Raw genomic sequence first — 22,017 nt, 5'->3', positions numbered from 1 at the left:
TACTTGCATTGGAATAACACACAACCTGTGATTGAACACAGATTTGCTGTATCAGAAGAGCCCTCCTGCATGGCAGCACTGCTGTGTGTGTGGTGGATGGGTGGATGGGTGGATCAGCACTGCTCATGTTTTGCTGTGGAACATGTCAGCCAATGAAGGGAAGGCAGACAATGTATTCCTTTCTATCAGACCTGAGGAGAATGGGGAATGAGAGAGTGAAATGGTTGCATCTTCTACTGATGTTATCAGTTACTGCTGCCAAAACCAATTCTATAATTAAATATAATTTAATTAGCAGAATTTAGAGATAGATAAATATTTGAATGGCATATACTGCATTGTCCAAATACTGAAACAAAGAGTTACAGTGACCTTTTAGAATATCTTCCTCTGGAAAGCGGAGAACCATGAGAAAAGTTATTGTAGGTTCCCAGCTGGCTGTGTTATAAACTAATCCAGCAAAAGAATAAATATTTTAGCAGCATCCTATTAAAATGTATAAGAACAGGCCACCTGCTGTCATTGAGGAGTTGTTTGTATTGCAGTGTTAGAAGATGACAGAATAGCTAAATGGAGCAAAAGCTTGTTTCGAACTAATTAGTCAAAATGATGAACTCTCATTATGCTACACAATGTAATTCAGCTTCCCTTCTTGGGGGGAAAAGATTCTGTTTGTTTATAGTATTGTCATGAGTGTTCCACAGAGTCACTCCAAAGTCAACAACAACAAAATCCATAGACTAATTTTGCCTGGTTGGATTTACAGAGCTTAATAAGGAAAATAGATTAAATATTATCTGTTTGTAAAGCACTTTCTGCTATCCATACATAATTAAGACTATTGACAGTTTGTAGGGTGCTTGAGGCTATGGGCAGTACAAAGGCAAAGAACCATGAAATCTTTGCAAGGGCAAAGATAGACCAATCAGCCCAGAGGAGAAAAACCTTGAGGGATCTAGAACTTGAAGTTCTTGACTGCTCTATATCTAGGGTTGCCAGATCCAGATGGTTAAAAGGGTTGTTATCCATCACGAAAAGAGTGGAAACAGAGGGTGCTTTTCACCAGAAATGTCTTCAAAATGTCTCCACTTTGCATAACATCTGCATATGTTATATACATATATTATATGTGTGTGTGTGTGTGTGTGTGTGTGTGTGTGTGTGTAGTATATCTTGATAAAAATGGGATAATTTGAGAATAAATACAGCTCACCACTATGAAGCTGATGGCCAGGTGAAATGTATCTCTGCCAAATCTGCCATCTAGGTGCAGAATTTTCAAGGCCCCTACTTCTTAACCGTAATAGAGGTGTGCAAGAATCATTTTTTGCTATTCAATTGACCTTGAAGCAAATCACAAAAATTTGAATTGATTTTTCAAACCAGCCAGCCACTGCCAGCCAGTTTGATGAATCGAAAATTCACCCACACACAAAATTGCAATTCACCCATAGGGAACAATGGGAAGTTGAATCACCCCATTGTTTCCCATGGGTAGGTGCTAGGGACATCAAAGTATGTTGGGTGGTAGGGCATGATAGGTGCTACCTACCACCAAAACCACCAAGAAATGTGCAAGCAGGAGATCTCACACACAATGCTGACCATGCAAATGGCCTCCGTGCATGCACAGAGGCAGGTGAATGCTTGAGCCATGCTGCCACCACATGGGATGCCAGGCAGAGCACCACTTCTCATGACAGCTTAAGCAGTTTCTAATTTAATTTTAAAGGTACTTCTCCCACCCAGCGCCGCCCTCACTGGTTGCCACTACATTTGAAGGAATTCCCTATTTATTCGAGATATGAGTTTTGGGCAGTATATAAATATGTTAAGGAAGGAAAGAGAGAGAGAGAGAGAAAGAGAGAGAGAGATCTCAAAACCAGCATCTTGTCTCTAGCTCAGAAGTGGAATGGTAACCAGTAAAGCTGCCACAGGATGGGTGTATCACTCATGAAGTGACTTCCCCCCAAGACCATCCGTGCAACTTGCTTCTGTTATGTTTGTTGGGGGCACTGTGTTGTTTAATTGTGCTTTTTATTCCTCTGCAGCTCAATTTTATTTTATTTTATTGAAATCTGTAGCTGTTGGGTGGAGCATTTGCAGATCCTAAGTGTATCAATAAAGAGCTGTTGTGGGGTTTTTTGAAAGGTCTGGGTGTTCCCTCAATTTTTCCTGCTATCAACACAGTAGCCACTTTGAAGATTAAAGCTGGGTGTGTTTGGAGCCCATCATCACCTTATGTCCCAGGGCCCACTCTAACCTTTTTACACCCCTGGGCCAACCAGATGCCTCAGGGAAACCCACAAACAGGACTTTAAGGCAAAACTGCTTTGAACCTGGAAGTTCCATACAGCCATTAGGACTAGTCACTTTACTTCAGATTATTTATGTCTATATTTAGGGTCCAATTCTTGGTCATGCAAAGTCACAGAGCCTTTGCATGGAAAGGTCCCCTCCGAGATCAACAAAGGATTCCTATGTTTGTCTCGCTGCAAAGTCAGCACATGTGCCGAATGGGGTTTTTGCATATACCTCTTATATCCCACCTAGCCCTTCACCCTCTGTTTGCTCAAGTTACTTTAGGTCCAGAGCCAGAGGTGCAGAGGGAAAGCCTGAGGAATAACACCTCACCTACTTTCCCCCCCTTTGGTAGGGAGGAATTACCTTTTTTAGGGGGGGAGATAGTGGATATCAGATTTGGCCAGGTAGAGGAGTTCAATGAGTGGTGGAGGGACTCTCCAAATGCTTGAGAGTATCTGTGATTCTCTCCAGAGCTCAAGTGACGTGCTTGAGTATAGGACTAGTACTCAGTCCTGTACTAGCGCAAAGAGCTTTGACTAGTGCAAAGAGCTTTCATGCCTTGTAGTGGCCTGCTACACTGTCTATATGCAGGGTGGCAGGCGGTGGGGAGTGGTCTCTGTTTTGAGTCTCATGGAAATGTGTGTGACACTCTCAAGTATGGAAGGATCATGCTCCAAATTGTGGGAAACATTTACTGTATAACTCACTTCTCCTGTGCTCAGAGCAGTTTTCAACATTAAAAACCAGCGATTAAAAACAATGCAATCAGAGAACTAAAAATCAGCAAAAATTTCTCCTTCCAAAGGAGGTAGATTTCTTATGCTTTATGAAATGTGGAGGCCAAAGAATATCTGCACATCTCACCAGAAAGTGCATTTCAGGACTGTTGGAATCAGCACCAATGTTATCACCCTATTCTAGTTCTCACAATGTTTTGCTGCCCCAGTTCTTTCTTTCGTTGAACCCAGCTCTGTACACCTATTGTATAATTAACATTATACAGATTGGAACCGATACATAATAACATCAAGCAAATCAAGAGTAACCAATCTGGGCTAAAAGGTGGGGTATAAATATAAAACAGAAATCCATAAACAAACACACTTCATCAGCTTGCATAGTTAATCAATGCATGCTGTAATCACTAGGCCATACCTCCTTTCCATACACAACCTTGTGGTACATAAAGAGCTGACAGTTTCAGTCTTAGGAACCATATTAAGAGGAGGTAGCATTTCATTAACCAGTCAAATCATGTGTAGAGGCATAACACAAATGCTTCTCTAGAAAATTAATGAATAGTTGTCTGATTCAGCTTTAATCTGCATTAATGTTTTAATTCCAACTGTAGCTCTACTAATGACAGAATAGTGGTGCATTTCAAATTTTCTCTTTCACTCTAAATTGTTAGCATAATCTGCTGACAGAGTCTTAGCCACTGAAAAGTAGACCAAAAAAGTGTGTGTGTGTGTGTGTGTGTGTGTGAGAGAGAGAGAGAGATTGTGGGTGGGGGAGATGTTGCAAAATAAAAGATGCGAGATCTGTGCTCAATAAAATACCATTGTCTCACTCAAGGGTGTTGGAAACAGAATGGTATGGCATGGCAGGCAGAAACCAGGCCACTAATGCATTGTGACTAATTTCTGAGTAAAATGTGTGTCATCTGGGGCAGATATTTTCATTACATGAGTCTCGCCTGTCTAATATGTCAGGTATTTTGTAGAGGCCACTGAGGCACCAGGGCTTAGGGAGATTGGTGTGCTTCAGTGGTTAATATCCTTGTGATCCTGAATTTATGATATGGTTTTCCTGGGTGACCTTGAGCAAAATATTCCACCAATATCTATTTATTTATTTGCATTTCTGTGGACTTTTCGCTCATGGGAGGCAGCTAGCAACTTCTTAATAACAAAATACCTAAAGACAATTAATGCTACTAATTGACATTCAGTAGAACAGATTATAAAATGATAACAGATACAAATGCAGCAGCAGTATAACTAATCGCTAAAGTCAGTTAGCTAATCACTAGCGTGCGCACACTCATCGCCACTGCCAGCGCGCGCGTGACATATGCGTGATGTATGCAGCACACGTGCACCGGCGGCGACAATGGGCGTGCCCGTGCCGCGCCGGGTACATGCATAATGCCAGCTTCTACTTACTTTAGAGCTTTTCAGCCAACGATGGGGGCAGGGGCGGCAGGGAGGAACCCTGCCGCCCCCAAAACATTTGTTTAAAGACGAGCGCCGGAGGGGGAAGAGCAGTGGGAGGGGTAAGTACTACCCCCCCTTAAAGTGACATTCCCCCCCACTGCCGGACTGCCCGACCGGCCAAATTCCGGAGCGGTCCGGAGGCCTTTTCCATGGCTCCGGACCAATCCGGGCACACCACTACTCTGTTCTGCTGTTACTCCCCTGCAACGGGTATTCAGAGGCATCCTGCCTCTGAGGCTTGAGGTGGCCTACAACCCTCAGACTAGTAGCCATTGATAGACCTCTCCTCCATGAATTTATGCAAACCCATCTTAAAGCCATCCAGGTTGTTGGCTGTCACCACATTTTGTGGCAGAGAATTCCACAAGTTGATCATGCGTTGTGTGAAAAAGTACTTCCGTTTGTTGGTCCTAAATTTCCTGGCAATCAATATCATGGGAAGACCCCTTGTTCTAGTGTTATGTGAGATAGAGAAGAATTTCTCTCTATCCACTTTCTCCACACCATGCATGATTTTATAGACCTCTACCATGTCTCCCTGCAGCTGTCTTTTTTCCAAACAAAATAGCCCCAGGTGTTGTAGCCTTGCCTCATAAGAAAGGTGCTCTAGGCCCCTGATTATCTTGGTTGCCCTCTTCTGCACCTTTTCCAGTTCTACAATGCCCTTTTTTAGATGTGGTGACCAGAATTGTACGCAGTACTCCAGGTGTGGTCGCACCCTAGTTTTGTATAAGGGCATTATAATAGTAGTCGTTTTATTTTCAATCCGCTTCCTAATGATCCTTAGCATGGAATTGGCCTTTTCCACAGCTGCCGCACATTGAGTAGACACTTTCAATGAACTGTCAACCACAACCTCAAGATCCCTCTCCTGGTCAGTCACCGACAGCTCAGATCCCATCAGCGTATACTTGAAGTTGGGGTTTTTCTTCCCAATGTGCATCACTTTACACTCGCCAGCACTGAACCACATTTGCTACTTTGTCGCCCACTCACCCAGTTTGGAGAGATCCTTTTGGAGTTCCTCACAATCCATTTTGGATTTCACTACCTGAAAGAGTTTGATATCATCTGCAAATCTGGCCACCTCGCTGCTTATTTCACTAGGGAGCATGTTCCAAAGCCCTGGGGCAGCCACAGAGAAGGCCAAGTCTTGGGTTGCCACCAACCGAGTTGGCGACAACTGTAACTGGACTTCTCCAGATTATCTTAATAGGCAACAGGGTTCATGACAGTGAAGGCACTCTCTTAAGTGATTAGCTTATTCACTTCATAGCTTAACATTTAAAGCTAATGATGCACACCTAATGGCCAATCTATACATCTTAGTTTTCAATCTGAAGAGCTATGACTTCTCTTCATTTGCTGAACATCTGTCTCATTCTGTATTTAAGATATTTCCTAGCTCATCATTTTCTTCTATAATTAAACAAACTTGCTGAACATTCTGCAGAGTTGGACCTCAAACCATGCAGCTTTATCTTCTAATAAAGTATCATTATCAAATTTACTTCATTCTGCTTCTAAAGACCTTCATACCACACTTTTCACATTCAAAAATCTAGTTTTTAAAACTTTACTGTTTTTGTTTTACAAGTGCTCTAGAAGTCCATCACCTGCATGTTCACTGTACATTTTTGTCAGATTTTAAATGCACTGGATATACCTGAGACTTTCTGCCTGCAAACCATCTGCCATCTGCCTGGAAAGAATCTAAACTCAGAACACTTCAGAAACAACAAAACCCAGTACCCCATGGGTTAGCAACCCATGGGGGTGGTTGGCATCCTCTTTGCACTAGACCACCACTCACTCTGGGCCACCCCAGCACCCCACAAGTGGCTTTAAGGTTTTTCTCCATAGGGAAGAATGCAGGTTTCAGCAGCCCCATAACTGCACTTGGGGGGTGCTGGGGTGGCCCAGAGCGAGGGTGCCAACCACCTCCATGGGTTGCTAACCCATGGGGTACTGGGTTTTGTTGTTTCTGTTCTGAGTGTAGATTCTTTGGTAGCATATAAGATTTTCAGTGACAAACCATGAATCCACTCTCAATACAGACCCCAGGGCATGGAGTTAGCACCCGTGAGGAGTCAGCACTGTTGGGTACCTGACAGTGGCAGCCCATCCAAGTGGAGTAGGGAAGAAGGAGCTGCAGGTGCAAGTCAATCCCACTCTTCTCACCCCACCCTGGCTGCCTCATTCTTCTTTGCCTGGCCCTATCACATTACCCCCAAGCATGTGGGCTGGCTGTTTGCCAGGTTGGGCAACTAGGCAAATGACCAGTCCATGCATCTGGGGTTAACACAGCAGTGGGGGAAGGTAGGGAGAACAAGGCAGCTAGGCTGGGGTGAGAAGAGTGGGAATGAGCCATACCTGCAGCTTGTTCTCCACCCTCCTGGAAGAGGCCAGTACAAGTATCTGCTGGGGGTTAGGGATCTCAGGAAGGCCTATTGCTGATCCCTAAGCTTTTATATGGTGACAGTGTAGCAACTGTCTCAGGGCTCAGTATGGTGAGGTGTGTGGAGGAATTTGCTCAGCCCACCCCACCCCCCCCCAACACACACACACACACACACACACACACACACACACACACACACACACACGACTGGGCCTGGTTCACCCACCAAGAATGATGGCAGGATGTAGACATTCTAGTTGTCTCCTCAGAAGAAGGGTACTCACACTGTTGCAGGCAAAGGGAAGAAGACAGTATCCCCACTGTCAATGTACTGAACTGTTAATTAATAAAATTGTAGCCATGTTTCAACACATTTATACTATCTCATGTTTTCCCTGGGGGATGTGAGAGCAAAAAGTAGATCCTACATGTGAAAGCATGGCTGTAGGACATGAAGTGGATGTTATTGTTACATGGAAACTTTGGGGAAGCCATGAGATGATTTCCCAAAAGTTGTCCTATAACTGGAAAACAGCTCTGGGAATTGGCCCTCAGTAACTAAATTCATAGCAAATGTTTGTACAGAAAACTCAAAATATCACCAAGAAAGTAAAAATAGTGATCTTGTTTTCATCTTTTTGATGTAGTGCATGGGACTGAGGTGCTTTGTATAGTATAAACCAGATGGATGAAGACAAAATTTTATTCTGAGAACTCTGAAAAATGTTGTGTAATAAAAGAAATGGCTGTGCTTGAAAGTTGAAGTTCATCATTAATGCTGCCTTATAAAAGAATAATGCCATATATATTCAGTGCTTCTGAACAACAAATCTCACTTTAGAGAGCCTGAAACTGTTTTCTTATGATAACAGAAGTACAATGTTCAACAGTCCAATATTTTTGCTTGGCTTCTCTGCAAAGCTCATGGCTTGAACTCTGTGAAAGAGCTCCCCACTATTGCTGTTCTTGATTTTGTCCGGTCTATTCTTTGTGTTAAACAAATGGCTTACACACCAGACTCCCCGCCTCCAAGAACCTTTTCCACATTGATTTGTTTGGTGAGAAATCCCTGAAAATATGTCATGGTACCCCAACATCTTGCAGAGGATTCTGGAACATGTACTGAAATGCATACTTTGTTTATGCAGTTGGGCCTCATCATTGACCCACGTGAATCTAAATTGTACCTCAGACAATACCCAATAGTTCCTGGCAGCTGTGTTGGTCTGTCATGTTATGCAAATTGACTTTCAGGGACACTTCTCCACTATTTCTGACTTTTTCATAGAGGAAGTCCTTATAAACATCTAAAATGCCACTTTGAGGGGGTGAAACTCCTGTGGCTTCAAACTATGCCAGTTCTCCTATCCTAAGGTAATATTGATAAAACTAGATCTAGCCATTCAATAGTTTCTCTTTCCATAATGGGCTGAGAAGTGTGAAAAAGGAGAAATAAAAGCTTACCAAGACTAAAGGTAGAACAGGGCCAAAATGTTGTGTTGAAAGTGGGTGAGGCATAACTCTTCAATTTTGAACTGCAAATTGTATTGAAAGATTATGACCATTTGATATCAGTACTGCCAGTCCAAGAACAAACTCGAAGAAGTCTCACATATATGTATGACTGCAGTAAGGGTTAACAAAATGAAGATTTTACGAGATCTCCCAACAGTGTTCCCTCAAACAGGGATTCCCAGCTGTTGTTGACTACAACTCCCAGAATCCCCAGCTGCAATGGCTTTTGCTTGGGGTTTATGGGAGTTGTAGTCAACAACATCTGGGAATCCCTTTTAGAGGGAACACTGTCTCCTAATATTATATCTGATTTGGCCCCAAGGGAAGCCATTATAAAAGTATATAAGTGTGTGAATGGTATGGAGAGAAAAGAGAAAGAAATACTTCATTCTTTCTCATAATAATAAAACTTAGAGTCACCCAACGATTAAAGTTATTTATTTTTATTACATTTATATATTGTCTCATCCAAATGGCTCTGTGCGGTGCACAGCAGCAAAAACAGAACCCGTGCCTGTCATTTTAAAAACAATCAATACAAAACAGTTTTTAAAACAGTTTAAAACCATTAACAATTAAAACATTTAAAACAGTTTTAAAACCCTGGAAGGCCAGGCCGAATAGCTAGGTTTCAAGAACTCTCTTGAAGGCCAACAATGAACTCAAGCTACGGATTTCTACCAGGAGCACATTCTGCAGCCCAGGAACAACTGCATAGAAGGCCCACCTCTGAGTTGCCGATCATGCAGAAGAAGTTGCTTTCTAAAGTAACCTGGACATAAGCCATTCAGGGTTTTAAATGTACATAAATGTACATTGCCCGTAAACATATCGGCAGCCAGTGCAACTGTTTTAAAGCAGGCATAATATGATCTCTCTGGGTCATCTCAGAGACCAGTCTGGCTGCCACATTTTGAACTAACTGAAGTTTCCAAACTATGTACACAAACAGCATTCGTAACCACAAGGTGCATTAACAGCCACTATTTCAGATAGCTCTACAAAAAGACTAGCCAAAGTGCCTGACAGAAGTGATGGGCAAGAAGTAATTTACAGACAACCTCAGTTTTCTCTATGGGTCTACCCATAAAAGGTGTTGTAAAAGGTGTCCCACCCATCCTGATGTTGTAAAAGGTGCCCCATCCCCCTTCCTGGTCCTGCCACACTTCTCTTCCCTACTGTGCCTTCATTGTGCAGATCTCTCTGCATTCATGATGGTAAAAATGTGAGGGGAATGTGATGGTTAATGTGCCGAGGTGCTGATTAAATACTAGTACAGTAATATCCGAGGGGTTTGAATTTCACAAGGTTTTGTATGTTTGTATTTAATGTTTAACCTGCATCTGGCACCACAGCTGGCAATACACTGGGCAGATGTCCTGGTGTTTTAGAGAGGGATCAGCCAGAAGATAGGGATGTGCACAAAACCAGTTTGCCTGGTTCGGTTCGAATTCAAACCAGGTTAGAACCAGGAGGGAGTGGTTCGGTTTTGGTTTTGCTCGAACCTCCTCCGGTTCAGTTTGAATTCGAACTGTTTTGAACTGGTTAGAACAGGTTCAGACATCCAAAAATTGGTAGGATGGTAGCTGGAACCCAGGAGTACCTGCCACCCAAACCCCAAAGCAATCGGACACTCGTACGATTTTTTATGAATTTTTGAAAATTATTTTAAATTTTTCCCCTCATAGGGTATAATGGGACTCAAACCAGCCCATTATTCCCTACTGTGGAGCACCCATGGGTTCCAACAACCACACAAACCCCGAAGCAATTGGACACCCCTATGATATTTTATGAATATTTGAAATATTTTTAATAATTTTTCTCATAGGGTATAATGGGACCCGAACCAGCCCATATCACCTATTGTGGAGCACCTAGGGGCACAAGAGTGGGGTGGGTGGTAGACAACCAGGGGTGCCTACTATCCACAAAGTTCCAAGGCAATCAGACACTCCTCTGATTATTGATGAATTCTAAAATTATTTTGGAATTCCTCATAGAGAATAATGAGGATAGCAGCAAATGTATAGCTTCACGTCTGGGAGAAAGGGGTGTCCTAGAGTGGAGTGTGGTAGTTCCCAAGGTGGGCAAGGAAGCTATCAGAATTATTTGAAAGGAATTGGGCAAAAGGCTGATTTTTAAGTGATTTTTGAAGTTTATGCGACTTTAAGGTTTTTCTCCATAAAGAAGCATGGAGGTGTCAGCAAATGTATAGCTTCACATCGGGGGCAAAGGGGTGTCCAAGAGCAGAGTGTGGTGGGTGGTAGTGCCCAAGGGGGCCAGGAAGCTATCAGAATTATTTGAAAGGAATTGGGCAAAGGGCTGATTTTTAAGTGATTTTTGAAGTTTATGTGTCTTTAAGGTTAGCAGATGAGAGTGCATTCATGGTTTGTCATTGAAAATCTTATATGCTACCAAAGAATCTACACTCAGAACACTTCAGAAACAACAAAACCCAGTACCCCATGAGTTAGCAACCCATAGAGGTGGTTGGCACCCTCGCTCTGGGTCACCCCAGCACCCCCCAAGAGCAGTTATGGGGCGGTTGAAACCTGCATTCTTCCCTATGGAGAAAAACCTTAAAGCCACTTGTGGGGTGCTGGGGTGGCCCAGACTGAGTGGTGGTCTAGTGCAAAGAGATCCACTCTAGGACACCCCTTTCTCCCCAAAATGAAGCTATACTTTTGCTGCAATCCTCATTATTCTCTATGAGGAATTCCAAAATAATTTTAAAATTCACCAATAATCAGAGGAGTGTCTGATTGCCTTGGAACATTATGGATAGTAGGCACCCCTGGTTGCCTACCACCCACCCCACGTTTGTGCCCCTAGGTGCTCCACAATAGGGGATATGGGCTGGTTCGGGTCCCATTATACCCTATGAGAAAAATAATTAAAAATATTTCAAATATTCATAAAATATCATGGGGTGTCCAATTGCTTCGGGGTTTGTGTGGTTGTTGGCACACATGGGTGCTACACAGTAGGGAATAATGGGCTAATTATACCCTATGAGAAAAAAATTATAATAATTTTCAAAAATTCATAAAATATCGTACAAGTGTCCGATTGCTTTGGGGTTTGGGTGACAGGTACGTCTGGGTGCCAGCTACCATCCTACCAATTTCTGGATGTCAGAACTGGTCCAAACCAGTTGAACCTGTTCGAATCGAACTACCCCTTGGTTCAGTTCGAATTCAAAACTGCAGCTCGAACCGGATAGCTGGTTCGGTTCGAATTCAAACCTTCTAACCACCCTGGTTCAGATTCGAACTGGTTCGAATTCGAACCGGTTCGCACATCCCTACCAGAAGATCCAGAGTCTTGTGGAGATGGTGCAGACACTCGACATGGATGGGTCAAAGGGCCTAGAGAGAGTCAAAAGTCTCCACCGACAGAACCCAGATCAGCTTCAGCATGGCCAAGGAGACTCCACAGAAGGAGAACTCCCTGGCCAAGTTTGATGAAGCAGTGAAAATGATGGGCTACTCAGGTTCCAAATTGCAGGAGTAAACTGAGTTAATGAAAGTCCTTTTCCTGCTCTCTCCAGCAGGAAAAGGGCTTCCTGTCATTTCCGTGACTGTGAAGACTAAGGGTTCGATCCACAGACTCAGAAGAGCAGAATGTTGGACTGTTTGAATGAGCTTAAAGTGGAGTCTGTGATGGCAAATTCTCCCTTTGCCAGTATGCTGCATGAGATCATACAGGCTCTGGAGGCAGCTCAGCAGCTCCCGTAGATTCCTCCTTCTCCAGGTGATGAAGGGCAAAGGTGGATCATGGTTGCTCTTCAGGGCCTGCTGTCAATACTGTGGTCCCCACAGACCTTGCCAGTTTGTCCCCTCATCATTTTGTGGTTTACCACTTTGGCTGCACCATGGCATGTCTTCTGGGGAATGCCTTCTCCTTCCCGGCACTGGTGCTCCTGCTGGCTCAAGCAATCCCCAAGCGAGGTCCTGCAGAAGTCCAGGATACCTTTCAGTTCACCAGAGATTCCTACTATGATGTTCAAACTTGTACATACTCTCATTGCAGTTGGAGAATGCCAGGGGATTTGTCGTGGTCCTGCTGAATGCCATGGCACAGATCCAAGCAGGGTGGACCAGCACACTACAAAGAACACTTATCACAAGAAGCAAAGTAAGAGCAAATGAATACAATCCAAGCTCATAAGCTTCAGCTCAGTATTCACAAGTCCTGATTTTCTGTACATAGTGCCAAACTGAATATGTGCACAGTGACTTATATTATATTAAATTATTTTTTTTAAACCTGTAGCCCCTTTGGGGGGCTTCCTAAAGGCCTGCAACGGTTCCCCCTCCCCCCACTGGCCTCTAGGGCCTCACAGGGACCATGTGTGGTGCATGTGCGGTGACCACTTTTTAAAATCATTTTTTTAAAAAAATGGTCACTGAAAACAAAATGGCCACTGCTCATGCTCAAATGGCCTCTTGTTTTCAGTGGCCTTTTAAAAAATAATAATTTTTTAAAAATCATGCCCCCCCTTCAAGTGGCGCCCGAGGCACGTGCCCTGCCTGCCTAACCCTAGATACACCCCTGTAAGATGCTTTATATTTTCACTTATGCTCCAAAAGAATGGAAATTGCAACTTAAGGGGTGCATCTTAGCTTCTGCGCCATATAAGCTGTAAAGACGTTGTACAATCTGCTATATGATGGTGGCTTTAGAAATGAGGCTCCATGCACCCACACTTTGCCTTCATCTTTCAGTTGGACATTGGGCTTGGGAGGGATGCATCCAAGCAGACATTTAACAGGTACAGTTTCCCTGATCACTTCCTAGAAATGCCCCTGATGAATTTCTGCCTGATGCATAGGAGCATAGGAAGCTGCCATATACGGAGTCTGACCATTGGTCTATCTAACTCAGTATTGTCTTCACAGACTGGCAGTGGCTTCTCCAACGTTGTAGGCAGGAATCTCTCTCAGCCCTATCTTGGAGAAGCCAGGGAGGGAACTTGAAATCTTCTGCTCTTCTCAGAGTTGCTCCATCCGCTGAGGGGAATATCTTACAGTGCTCACACTTCTATTCTCCCTTTCATATGCAACCTGGGCAGACCCTGCTTAGCTAAGGGGACAAGTCATGCTTGCTACCGCAAGACCAGCTCTCCTCTCTGATAATCTCTGAAAAAGGCAAATTGTGGGTGAATGGAACCTCATTTCTAAAGTCATGATATACCAGACTGTACAAAGCCTTTACAGACTATATGGCACAAAAGTTAAGATGGGCACCTTTAAGTTACAATTTCCATTCTTTTCTGAGTACAAGTTAAAATGTAAAGCATCTTAACTCTCATCTTAAACCGAAGGTTTTTGAATTGCTGAATTTATATACTGCCTTTCAACAACAAAGTTGTCTCAAAATGGTTTTCATTCCAAAAGGAATAGCGAAACGGTTCCCTTTCCAAAAAAGGCTTACATTCTGAAAAGAAAACATAAAATAGACACCAGCAATAACCACTGGCTATGCTGAGGCTGGATTGGGACACTTGCCCTCTCTCTGCTAAAAATAAAAGAGCTACAACTTTGAAAGGTACCCTCTTTGTCCAGTTAGCAGGGTAGTAAGCTTTTAAAAAACTGGACCCCATCCCTAAAACACATTAAAATCATTCACATGCTTGGCCAGGGAGGGAGGGAGGCAGGAGAGCACCTATCTTCCCCACAGATGACCTAGTGGCATAATTTAAGATAGCTCCTGCTTTGTCATGAACCCTGCCACTCATAGGCGTAACTATAGGGGGGGCAGGGGGGGCATGTGCCCCGGGCACCACTTGGCAGAGGGCACCAAAAAGTGCCCCCGCCGATTTGCCGGGAAAAAATTTTTTTTTGATTTATTTTTTTATTTTTTGCAGAGCAGTCCCCCTCCCCCATCCCGGCGCCCCCCCCCCATTGGCATTGCTCATCCAGCACTGGGCGACGCGGCGTCTTCGTAGTCCAAGTCTCTGACTCTCACTCCCTGGCACGCCCCGCCGCCCCGCCACCAGTCGCGCATGCGTCGAGAGGAGGACACGCACCAGAGCAAACTTCCTGAACAACTCCCTCTTCTGAACACCTTCCTGAACGCCCGAACCAGTTCCACTTTTTGCTCATTCAAGTCCTTCCTCCCCTATAATCTAACCACATTTTAACTGAAAAGGTTCAGGGAGGGGGAGATGGGGGGGATGTGGAACCTTGGGTTCCACATCCCCCCATCTCTCCCTTCCTGGACTTTTTCACTATGTAATGCAAGCTAATTTAATTATATGTCATCATCAAAATGGATTAGCTGTTTCAGCCCATCAGGAAAGTCTAAACCTCCACCAATTTAATTAACCAGACTGAAAATCAGATGAACAGAGAATGTTTTAATGAAAGGTGGTATATAAATTTAACAATAAGTAAAACTATCATTAGGAGCAATTAGCGATTACTTAAACATTGGTGCTGCCAAGCAATTTGTAAATAAAACTGGAAGCCCTTTGAAAATAAGCTGGAATTAATTGTAGGTTGGGCAGGGGGTGAAAGTATATACTTCTAAACATTTATTGTTAAATTTATATACCACCTTTCATTAAAAACAACCCCAAAGTGGTTTGGTTTTAGTCATGGATTTTAATTTTAATTGCTCTTTTTGTCAATGTGATGAAGATTAGTTAAATCTGAGTGGTCTTAGGCAACCAATGTTGCATCTGAAATGCCATTTCATTTTTTATTGTCATAAATACTCTCCAACCAATTTAAATAGCAAAGGTGTATATTATCGCTTTATTCAATTGCAGGGAATCTCAAAAAAGCAGGATTTGCAACTAAGGCAGTGCATATCTTCTCTAAAATGGCCCTTTTATAGTTTTTCTAACTTTGAAATCGTAACATAAAACAAAGCATAAATGCATAAATGCTTCCCCCTCCATTTGAAACCTTTTCTGGTGTAAATAGTGCATGGTTTGGGAAAAGGGGAGTCTTTCTTTAACAGCGGGAGAATAAGGAGTCTTTAGCACTATCACCCTAGTCCCTCGAATTACTTTGGAGTCCTTGGTTCTCGTTTTGTTAAAATACAGTCACTCACAAGGGAAAGTCAGGAACAGAACCAGGGCGTGAGGGAGGGGCATCATAATCATAATCATCATCATTGCATCATAATTCTGATGTTTGCGATACAAGCCAACTTCACAGGGTTGTTGTGAGGAAAAACCTAAGTATGTAGTGCATTTTGAAATTTTTGGTAATTTTTGTAATTTTTTAAATTTTAAAAATAAAAGTTTTCTGAAACATGTGTGTCAGTCAGATGTATGTTGGGGGGCGGTGGGGGGGACATGGCGGGGGGGGCGCAATTTCAGTGTTTGCCCCGGGCACCGTTTTCCCTAGTTACGCCTCTGCTGCCACTTGTTACAATCTTCTGGAGAGGTCCAGTTACGGATGCCGCCAGCTCATTTGACAACTTCTCTGTGGCTGCCCCAGGGCTTTGGAATATGCTGCCTGCTGAAATAAGAGCATCTCCTTCTCTGTTTTCTGGAAGACCCTCGAGACTCACCTGTTCTCACAGGCTTTTAATTAGAATTAATTTTAATAATTTGTTTTAATGGTTTTATGCTACTGTTTTTATTGTTTCGTGTATTTTAATCTTTGTTGATTTTTAAATATTATTTTAAATTTTGTACACTGCCTAGAGATGTACATATCAGGTGTTTTAAAAATATGATATAATTTTAAAAAAACACACATCCTAGCCATGGGCCTCATGTGCCCACATGCTGTGAGCTGCATGGTATTCTGGAGGCCAGGAAAATGCATTTCAACTAGGGGTGTGCAATTCGGATTTTCTGTGTTTTGATTTGTAACCAAATCGAAACAACCCTGATTCAATTTGAATCTGAATCTGACCTATCCAAATCACCCCAAATTCAATTCGGATCCGAATTGCGGCTGATCCGAATTGAATCGATTTGGGTTTTGGATCTGTCCTATTAATTTCCCCCAGATTCCCAGCTTTCATTTAAAAAAGAAAGCTAAGTTCTAGCCCTTACAGAAGTGGAGTTATGGAGCAAAATGTGTGGTCACTATTTTTTAAGTGTTCGGATTCTTTGGTGTATAATAACTTTCACTCAATGAATCCTTATGAGGATTCATTACACACCTTCATTTCTTCTATTCATTTTGACTGTCTTTTAAACAGTACCAATTGTCAACTGCCATGTGCCAACTACACCCCACTCCGACCCACAAGGCAGTGAGGTACTACTCAGTTTAAGTTAAGTGCCTAATGGGTAGAGGCTACCACCCAAATTGCAGAGGAATTGGACAAAGGACTGATTTTTGGTGAATTGTTGGAGGTTTAGTGTCTTTGAGGCAGATTTGGGGCATAAAGTGGGATCTGGGGTGGAAGAGTGTGGTGAGGTGGTAGTGCCTAATGGGTGGAGGCTACCACCCAAATTATTATTATTATTATTATTTTTACATTTCTATCTGGCTCTTCCTCCAAGGAGCCCAGAGCGGTGTACTACATACTTGAGTTTCTCTTTCACAACAACCCTGTGAAGTAGGTTAGGCTGAGAGAGAAGTGACTGGCCCAGAGTCACCCAGCTAGTTTCATGGATGAATGGGGATTTGAAGTCGGGTCTCCCCGGTCCTAGTCCAGCACTCTAACCACTACACCACGCTGGTTCTCTAATTGCAGAGGGATTGGGCAAAGGGATAGTTTTTGGTGAATAGTTGAAGGTTTAGTGTCTTTTAGGCAGATTTGGGGCATAAAGTGGGATCTGGGGTGGAAGAGTGTGGTAAGGTGGTAGTGCCTAATGGGTGGAGGCTACCACCCAAATTGCAGAGGGATTGGGCAAAGGGCTAGTTTTTGGTGACTAGTTGAAGGTTTAGTGTCTTTGAGGGAGATTTGGGGCATAAAGTGGGATCTGAGGTGGAAGAGTGTGGTGAGGTGGTAGTGCCTAATGGGTGTAGGCTACCACCCAAATTGCAGAGGGATTGGGCAAAGGGCTGGTTTTTGGTGAATAGTTGAAGTTTACTCATCTTTAAGGTTTTTCCCTATAAGGTATAATGGAGGTTTCAGCAGCCCCATAGGTGCACTTGGAGGGCTCTGGGGTGGCCCAGAGTGAGTGGTGGTGTAGTGCACATAGGGTGCCAGCCACTCCCATGGGGTTGCTAACCCATGGGGTACAGGGTTCTGTTGTTTCTGAGGTGGTCTGAGTGTAGATTCTGTGGTAGCAAATGAGAGTGGATTCATGGTTTGTATTGAAAATCTCATTTGCTACCAGAGACACTACTCTCAGAACACATCAGAAACAACAGAACCCTGAATGCCATGGGCTAGAAACCTATGGGGGTGGCTGGCACCCTCTGTTCACTACACCACCACTCACTCTGGGCCACCCCAGCACCCCCCAAGTGCAGTTATGGGGCTGCTGAAACCGACATGACCAGCCCTTTGCCCAATTCCTCTGCAATTTGGGTGGTAGCCTCTACCCATTAGGCACTTAACTTAAACTGAGTAGTACCTCACTGCCTTGCGGGTCGGAGTGGGGTGTAGTTGGCACATGGCAGTTGACAATTGGTACTGTTTAAAAGACAGTCAAAATGAATAGAAGAAATGAAGGTGTGTAATGAATCCTCATAAGGATTCATTGAGTGAAAGTTATTATACACCAAAGAATCCGAACACTTAAAAAATAGTGACCACACATTTTGCTCCATAACTCCACTTCTGTAAGGGCTAGAACTTAGCTTTGTTTTTTAAATGAAAGCTTGGGATCTGGGGAAATTAATAGGACAGATCCAAAACCTGAATCGATTCGAATCTTATCAGCCGTGATTCAATTTGTATCTGAATCTAGCCAATGGACCACAGGGGTGATTTGTTTTGTCTCCGAATCACCCGAATCAGCTAGATTTGAGTACAAATCGATCGTATCTGAATTGATTCACACATCCCTAATTCCAACCCCCAGATATCCCATAATGCACTGCGCAATGAGCACGGTGCATTAAGGGATTCCCCCATCAGTTAGGTGCTCTAGGTACCCGACTCTGTGTCTGCAAGCATTCATACAAACCTGTACCTGGGTAAAAACATGTGCTCATGCCCTTTAACCCAGGTAATAGGTTGGGTAATATTCCCGGGCTACCTGGGCAGGCAGCGCCTCAATTCTGACACTTCATATGAGCAATTCTAGCCAGGTAGAGCTGCCCAAGCCTCGGTAGGGATGCTTGTGAGAACATCCTCCTTATGTATCTTTATATTTATTTTCTCTCATTTTTAAAGTGCATATGGTCAGCCCCCTTTCAATGTGACATTTCAAACAGCCCTAGGAAAACTGAAAGGAGGACAATTCCACCTCCCCACCCAAAGCCAAATGATGCAACTGGAAAAGACATGCTCTTACTTGAGCTGACATATGCCAGGAAGGGGTCTGGAATTCAAATGTGCAGAGAACAACATACATTAAAAAAACTTTTTCCAGAAAAAGGCATTAAGGCAAGAATAGATTCTCTCCCCCCCCCCCAAATTCTGTTCACACACTTGTAATGTATTGCTCACAAGCCTCAAGGAGAAGATTGCAATGCATGTTCTGGCAACCTGCAGGGAAAGGATAGCTTTATTCCAACTAGAAATATCCTATCTCTCTGCCCTAGTCTCTCTCTTCCTCTCTTTTAAAATTATGGTGACTCTCTTTATAATTCAGGTGTGACTTTTGTGTCATCCAGCTGAACACTGGCATGCTTAAGGTTCATTTGAATACTCTAGCCTAAAATCTGGGCTGTTGTGAAGAAGGAAATGGTTCACGCACACAGAAAAAGGAATCTGATGGGAATATGAGGAGCAGCTGCCTTACATGGAGTCTGACCAAGAGACCTCTAACCCTGACCTGCTGGATCCGGCCCAAGGCCCATCTGGTCCAGCATCCTGTTTCACACAGTTGAGCCTACAGGCAGGAGTTGAGGGCATGCCCCCTCTCTTGCTGTTACTCCCCTGGAACTGGTATCTAGAACCTACTGTCAGACCTGAGAGACAGCAGGGCTGTTCTCATGACTATTAACTAGGTGTCCTACCCAGCTTCAGGAGCTGTGCATGCTGTTGGCGTTTGTGCCCACCTTCCACACAATCACTTCCCCCTCCTCTGACCTAGCGTTTAACTCACACAGGATCAAACATCAGAAGCGTACACAGTCTTGAAGCTGGGTAGGATCTTTGTCCAACCCAGTTAAAGGTTGAGAGAGCAGCCCTAGCAACTCTCCAGGATCCCTTAAACAACAACCTTTCCACACTTCTGCTCCCTGAATGCTTTCTAACTGGTAATATCAGGAAAGAAATGGTTCCTCATGCACACTAAGCATGGACTTGGAAACTGAACTTTAGGCTGGCTTGCACTTCGTGTGGTAATTATAAGGAGAAACTGAGGCCTTGGAATAAGAGATAGTCCCAACTTTTGTGGAAAGGTGGCACAAAGCGCAGAGGCTTGCATTTTAAGGCACACGTTGGCTTTTCTCCAAAGAGGCCTTTTTGTTCTCCCCAAAGAAGCAATTAACAGGAGAGTAGGGACACTCCCTTATTTTATGGGTTTGCTGCATGCCTGGAGAAATGCAGGTGGCCAGTTCACCAACCACCCCATGCACAGCCCATTTTTCCAATGTGTTTATTTCATAATGAATAGCCTAGTTGTTAGTTTCCATCCTCCCTTCAAAAACCTATCTTTTGTCCCATCCATCCTCCATTGCATTTCCATTTAAAGTATCCTTTGACCATCCCACCCTCTTCCCCACTTCCCTTCTTATAAAAATGCAAGTTAGTCCGAAGAATTGCCGAGTCCTTAATTGCTGCCTTTCCCTCAAGATTTCTCCTGTCTTAACCCAATGGATGCTCAGGTGAAGGTAATTTGCTGGCAAAGCCATAATAATGATTTCTACCCTAGTACTATAACATTGTCTTGAGATACATTGGAACAATGTTTTCTTTCTTAATCCTAGAGGCTATGCACATTAGTGTGCAGCTAAGGGAGCCCAGCCTGGTTTTGCATGTTCGTGTATACTACCGGGATCAGGCCCGATCCCAGCAGCACCCCAGCAGCAAACCCACCTATGAAGCCTCCCTTTAAAATGAGGTTTAGAAAGCAAGCACTCCCTTAACCTCATTTTTACAATCATCTGTCAGTTACAGCTGCAAGCAGACTCGAGGAAAGGGGGAATCCCCATAATGCACCACACACTCACTCAGTGCATTATCGGAGCTCCAAGGGGCAGGGTGACGCAGAGCAATGTGTCTTGGCACCCTGACCTTCAGAGCTGCCAGCAGCAGCTGGTGTTCACTTGGGCAGGTGATCCACCTGTGCAGGGATGGCAGAATGATAGTCTGAGGGGAGGTAAGCTCTTTAGGGCTTCCTCCCTGCAAACCCTGTAGCCCCTTCTCACTGCTTGTGAGAAAGGGCTCCTATGCTCTTAGGGTTTTATGATTCATTATAAATAGAGGTAAATTACAAATTGGCACCCACATATTATTATTATTTAATATTTTTATTAGAAGCATTTAATATGCCACCTATCATATTTCAGAAGAACATTTGAGCATGAGAAGAACATCTCCAAGTTTCCTGCTTCTCCACCAGTGAACAAATACATTTGAAAGGGCAGTGACACACACACACACTTTTCATGCCCCTGTATGCTTGCAGACCACATTTCCCCTTCCAGCTTTACAGAGTTTGCCAGAAGACATCTAGTAGACAAGTGACAACCTTGGCTGTCACATAACTTGTGATTAGGCCCTATGACACATCTCCATGACGACCCATCTCAAGCTGTATTATATATTCAAAATGTTCATCCTCTGGGTCTGGACACATTGCATCTAATTTTCTGTTATGTTGAGTTCTAACCAGAGACACATGTAACATGCTGAAGTCCAGATTTTTCCTCCTTATTCTCTTGGAATGGAAAGAGGTCCTTTCTAATAATTTCCAGCAACACACATGGAGATACTATGCCATGAAGAGCAGCTGTAGGGCTACTTTTCAGTAGCATGGTATCTCTGTCGGTGTTACAAATAGTGAGCCCCTCACATGTATATCTCTATGTGTGGTGTGGTATAGGGATGTGCGTTTCGTTTTGGATACAAAACGTTATGTGCACAAAACAGGCCGTTTTGGCTGTTTTGTAGCCAAAACAAAACACCCAATGCTCAAAATAGAAAATTTTGTAGCCAAAACAAAACGTCCCTGGTTCGGATACAAAACGTTTTGTTGTTTCGGCTGTTTGGGAACTCCATTTTGCAATTGCAAAAAGTCTTTCTCCTTCACTCTCCATTTTGAGTTTTGAAATCTGTTTGCATTTCCAGCCCTTCCAGCCTGCAGATTGGCCTGCGAAAGCATAGGCTGATCTGCTGGCAATTGCCTCCTTATTCCTTTTAAGCAAATTTAAGGGTAAATTTTACCCTCATTGGCTAGTGGGGTACTGTGCATTTACCCTCATTGGCCAGTGGGGCAGTGTACATTTCATTGTTGTTGTTTCACACTGTTGTGTGTAGATCAATTGCATTTTGGGCGGGGGGGATGTGGATGTGCATGACCTTTGGAAATCTAGCTGA

The sequence above is a fragment of the Hemicordylus capensis genome, chromosome 2 (genome assembly GCF_027244095.1).
Source record: "Hemicordylus capensis ecotype Gifberg chromosome 2, rHemCap1.1.pri, whole genome shotgun sequence".
Classification (NCBI taxonomy): Eukaryota; Metazoa; Chordata; class Lepidosauria; order Squamata; family Cordylidae; genus Hemicordylus; species Hemicordylus capensis.
Note: the sequence above shows the minus strand (reverse complement) of the source record.